Source organism: Athene noctua, chromosome 4, assembly GCF_965140245.1.
Source record: "Athene noctua chromosome 4, bAthNoc1.hap1.1, whole genome shotgun sequence".
In the NCBI taxonomy this organism is placed as follows: domain Eukaryota; kingdom Metazoa; phylum Chordata; class Aves; order Strigiformes; family Strigidae; genus Athene; species Athene noctua.
Window position 1 is genome coordinate 81417888 of NC_134040.1, and position 6000 is coordinate 81423887.

Below are 6000 nucleotides of genomic sequence, written 5' to 3' on the forward strand. Positions count from 1 at the left end.
TCCATTTGATTAAGGTCCTGTGCACCTAAAAGTCACATCCTTCTTTTCAACTCCATCTTTCTTTTTTTGTCAGATATATTGTCAGCAGAAGTCAAATATAGATGCTATGTTCTAAAATTGCACAGCTCCACCCTTGTAATTATTTCTTGACATCTCTTTCTAGATTCAGATTTTTTTCTGATCCTGAAAGTATTTACAAAAAAAAAAAAAAACCAAACAAACAAACATACAGGCACAATGAGTTTTTTAAAGAGCTGGCTTCATTTTAAGATTTTTCCAACATATCTTCTAAACTGAGTGGATCATATGAAACTCCCCGACACCTTTAATCCCTTCTCACTTTGTTCCTAATGGACGTTTGAAATAGAAAACCCTTTATTCAATACCTGTCTTACTCTTAACATCTTTGAGCCATTAACACCTGTATTTCAAATAAAATCCCTTTCTTCCCCTTCTTTACCTGTTCCCAGCCACAGCGTCTCACAGCCACAATCAATTTTCAGTCCTCAGTTCAAAGAATTATTTCACAGAAAGTTGCCACCTCTCTCACTTCTTCCAAGACCCCTGCTGCTTTTTCCCACCAATGTCAAGTGATTACTTCAGGGCCAGTCCAGTCTGCTTAGTGTGTATAGCAGCAGCTTCCCTCTTACACATGACTGAAATTATCAGATGGAAAGGAGAGAAAGAGGAGGAGAAACTCAATGCAAGCCTGACACATAGGGATGTCTACGTATTTTTTAATGATCTTTGGGCCTTTGCCAGCCTGAATTCTCAGAAAACAACCCCTGAGCCCTCCAGTGAGCACAGGTCTGCATCTGGAATAAGTAAAAACTCTCGCTCCAGCGAAGAAAGCAACATCTAACATTTGACAAGTTAGACCTTCTCACACTTGAATACAACATTCTCTTTTCAAGTACCTAGACTGGAGTTTTAAGAACTGTGAGCCAAAAAATCAGATACATCCACATAGATATGCATACCAAAGGGATTCTAAATTGATACAAAGCATATACGACATTTGAGTGCGCTAACGTAAACCGAGAAAGTCCTTGTAGATTCATATCTATTGAAGAACATGTCTGAAATTACCACCTTTATCCACCCTGCATTAACACACTGTACGTCTGTGAGCATTTACAATGCACGTTGAAGATTTAAATTGAAGTAGTGTGGACTCCCAGAAGCTCTCCCTACTTTATAAACACACCGCAGTTTTTGTTAAAAATCAAGTTCAGGTTTGTTGTCGCCCTTTAACATACACTACAAATGCGCAGTAGAGACCTTACATTTCTGTGTTTTATAGCAAGGGTGTCAGCGGGAAATTCCAGGCATAAGAGAACTGTTTATGGTCCTGCCTATGTTAGAAACTGAGCAAGATCGAATTCCAGGTCAGGAATCTAGATCCACACATGTTCTTTAAAGCAGATGAAACTAAACATCTCATTAACATGGCTTTGTATAGTTTTATTTTAAATAATGTTCTTTTATACTTGTTTTAGATTCCACAGTTGTTTTCTTCTTACACAAATACATCATTGCCTCGTTTCGGAGGCTAACTGTTAAAACACAGTTCAACATTAAAAGGTAAAAGAACATATATAGCTTCCTATAACTAAGCCACTAAGACTGTTTCTGGGGCCTTTCTCTCCCTTGTGAATACTCTGATCCAAATAGGCAAACACCAGTTTTCCAGACAGAGAAAACTGGATCACCCAGCGTCTTATTAAACCACTGAAGGAAAGAGATTATGGCTAGGAACAGGCTGGGAAATAGCCACATGGTCAGAGGAAGCTTACAGATGCTTCCAGTAGCAGTCAGGGAGATTCCAGGGTGAGAAGAAAACAGAGAGTTTAAATTAATATAGCTTAAATTCAGAATGGATCATGATGTTCATAGCATGACTTTTTCTACAGTGCAGGTTGCAGAAACTCCTGCAATAATCTTGGCTCTGAATTTACCACAACTGTCTGCATTGCAGTGTCTTAACTACCCTCCTCCTCCCCCACACAAAAGAAACCCCAAACAACACACAAAAAAATCTTCACAGTTGTTCTCTGATAATTTCCTGACATGGCAGCATAAACTGCACAGTTATCCAAACCAAAAAGATTTCTGTTAAGCAGTTAAACACCTTTAAAAGCATTTGCTGACTTCCTTTCCTCTCCTTGACTTCCATCTAATTAACTGCTAGAGCTAGTTTTCTATTTAACGTCAGAGAAATTTAACAGATATGAGCAATCCAAAGAAGATTAATAGCCATTAGCATTTGTCTGTGTGACTCTTCCAGAGCTACTATAAACATTTATGTCTCTATTTGTAATGAGCATTCACTGCTAAGGCTTGGGTGTGAAAAAAAGGATCAATTTTTGTATTACACTTAAACACTCAGCATCCAGAGATAATTATTTCCAGTTTCTCTAGCAACAAAAATAGCAGAGAAGACACTGTGTTTGATACCGAAGACGTTTACATCTGCCCAGTACACTGAGGGGCAAGGGGTGCCGTGTGTTGAAAAATAAAAATATGGACAGCAAGGGGGAGGGAGAGGGAGGAGAGGAACTTTTCATTTTAACGTTTTAGAAGTGTATGTGCTCTTTGGCATGCAAATTACTTCTCTGAGCTGATTAGGTGAGTCACTGCTTTTTTTTTTTTTTTCCCTAGAATGAGTTCTTTGGAGCAAATACAAAACACTTTACCCTTAGCAAAAATGACCCAGAATATCCACTAATATTTAATGTGCTTATTGGCACAGACCTCAAGTAAACACTCTGCTAGAAACCACTGGTTAGATATAATGTAGGAAAATAATGTATTTTGAGAAGTTTCTGCCAATATATTTCTTACACAACTTAATGTGCAAACATTGCTGGTCCATTACTGTTAAGAAATGAGGAATTTTAAGGACTATTAAACACTTTGCAAATAGATCAGCTGAAAGTTATTCAGCACAGGTGTTCTTATAATTAGGTAACATTGGAAAAATGTAATGTTCAATGGTCCTTGTACTTTGCCCTTCTAAATGTGTAGGAATGAATATTACCATTCATAATTAACCCAAATATCCTTCCCAACAGAAATAAACATTGAGTGTAAAACAGTAATGCTTTATTTTTATACCATTTTAAACTAATATTTTTTTATAATTAATTGTATATTATTTAATTCATACTTACAAATACTAACTTCTGCTGGAAAAAAAAAAAAAAAAGTGCTATGATACTGGGAAGAGCCTGCTGGGATTTTTCCCAATTTCATCTAACCAGAATGAAACCAGGAAGCCCAGGAAATTTTACCGTTTCATATTTCCTAGCATAACCTTGTTATTCCAAAGGACACAGCTTAGTCTGTGGGATATAAAAAATGTTGTCAGAGATCCTTTTTTGAAAAAAAAAAAAAAAAAAAAATCACACAGTGATTCCATGCAGAAAAACCTAGAATTTTTGGTTTTAATGAGCCTTGACAGTAGTCATGAGGTCTAACAAAAATTTCAGACCTGCAATGTTGGGAATATTTGATAAATATTCAGTGAACCTGCTTCCAGCCAGCAAAAGTTTCAATGGATTTACAAATATATCTCTGTTTGTTCAAGTATACTTATTCATTACAGTTATTTACTTATTAAACAGCTACCTAGGTAGGTGCCATTCACTGAGATGAAATGGGTTCTCTCTCCAACAGTTTATAATATGCATGTTGTCATTCTGGTGATAGGATCACTAGTAGTTTTATTCAATAAAGGCTGTAGCTACATCCCAGAAATTGTTACGGGACTGTGAGATTAAATTATTTAGCCCTACAAAGATACAGCTATCCTGCAAAAATATACATTTAGAAGATAACATATGCAAATGAATTCCACATGAAAGACTAAAAAGGCTTAAATTCTTTGTTTTGTAATTCAGTAGGAGACGGTGAGGGGGGGCATGGGGAGGGGGGGGCTTTGAGAGCTGATAAAGGAGGAATTACCTGTAGCTAATACATATGTTAGTAAGTAAAAGCATCTTTCTCAGCATGTGATTGGTATTCTGCAATTCAAACATACATTTAAAGGTATTGAAAATGATCAAGCAACACAAGAAAAAGAGAAAATAAGCAGAGAGAAGCCCAAGAAGCAATTACACACTTGTACACTCCTGTCTTTAAAGATCCAGTAAAGAATATGGAGCAAGTTCCAGACTGAATTGGATTGTCTCTTCACTGCAAAACCTTTTAATGTAAACTCAGTGAGAATTAACATAAGATTCCCCTGTATTCCAAACAGTGAGAGAGTATGGGAATGCCGCCTTGGAGGCATATGGGAAAGATATGAGTGTGTATGTATGTCCATGTGGAATACAACATATTCATATATACTGCAGAACATTGGATCACATATATTGAGAAGAGAAATAGTGTCATGAAAATTTTTTTGGAGAGGGAAATATACAGGTAATGCTTCAAGATATGCTTCAAGATATGCTGCTTGATACTTCCCCACAGAGTCCGGTGATGGAAGAAATATGATGAATTGTCCATCCAGCTATCCAAGGCCATATGAAAGGAGGTCCTATAGACCCTCCTGCCTTTGACCTTGGCAGTCTGTGTTGCCATGGGATATCTGAGGATATGTCCATCCTGAACAAGACATGTGAGAGAATAAAATTAAAAGGAATAAAACCTTGATGTTGGAAATGTATACTTTTTTACTCCACATCTATCACTTATTAAAATTTTCTGATTTTTTTTTTTTTATATAGAAAAAAAGCAAAGGAAATGGCAGGATCTCCCACACCAATGTGAGAACACTTGAAAACTTTGTTTAGTGAAAATTAAACTTGTTCGCACACATCTTTGATTTTGGTTGTTCTTTCGTGAAGTGCAACAGATTTCAAGAAAGTAAGTTTGCCAGAAACCATTGAAGCTTCTTCTGTGTAAAGACAGGATGTGAAAGATGATGCAAGACATATAATTTGCAAATGGATTAATATCCACACTTGTGAAAGTCTTTAAATTCTTATTAGAATTCTGAAAAGAATATGTAGACAAAGTATATAACAAGGGGAGAAAATCATAAAAGACAATATTCTGTTCAGTTAAACACCAAGAGATAACCCATCTTGATGAAGGATAAACATGATTACAGAACCCACAGATGGTAGGTTTTTTAAACTTTATGGACTAAAACCATTGGACTTCCTGCAATGCCCTTGTAAAATTTAACTAAGCAGTTAGATTCCAAGACGGAAACAGTCTGCAAGAAACTGAAAACTCACATTATTTATTATCCCCAAGTACTTCACTTCATAAAAGTCTTAGAGAGGTTCACAAAGATGTACACTTCTTTTTTTTTTTTTTTTTTTAATACAGACTCTATTCCTACAGAGTAAAACAATCTATACTCTTCAACCACTGACATATTACTGAGCACTCAAAACTTTAGGATGAAAGGGAGAAAAGGAAAGCACATGGTAAATGTTTGAAAACAAGATAAACTTCTACTACATCTTAAAAAAAATATATATATATTTTTGAAGTACAATTAATGAAGATTCAGAATCATCAAATTATATTATCTTCACATAGATTAATGCACTAATCAACCATTCAATATTGCATCAAATAATTTTTTTTTAAAGAAAGTATCCAGTTTGCTTAAACAGCAGACTCCCTTTCTGTGTAAATGATATAGCAATAAAATCATACCTGTGTGGTGGTAGACAGAATTTAATGGAATTAAATTTAATGGAATTTGAATTAGGAGGGAATTTGGGTTTTGCCATGCAGGCAGTAAATCAGTGCTGTGCACCAGAAGAGAACATTTATTTCCCATCCTGATTACATCAGTTGGCTTGCAAGATGATGGAGGGGGGCAACTGTCTTTCAACGTGAACTTAGCTTCACACCATAAGCGGTGCTTGTTACCTCATAGGATTTTCTGAATAGTGGATTTCATACAGGTTAAAGGTCTCTGGTTCTTGATAAACACCTACTCTTAGGTTTAGCAAGGAATTCCCTTTCCTG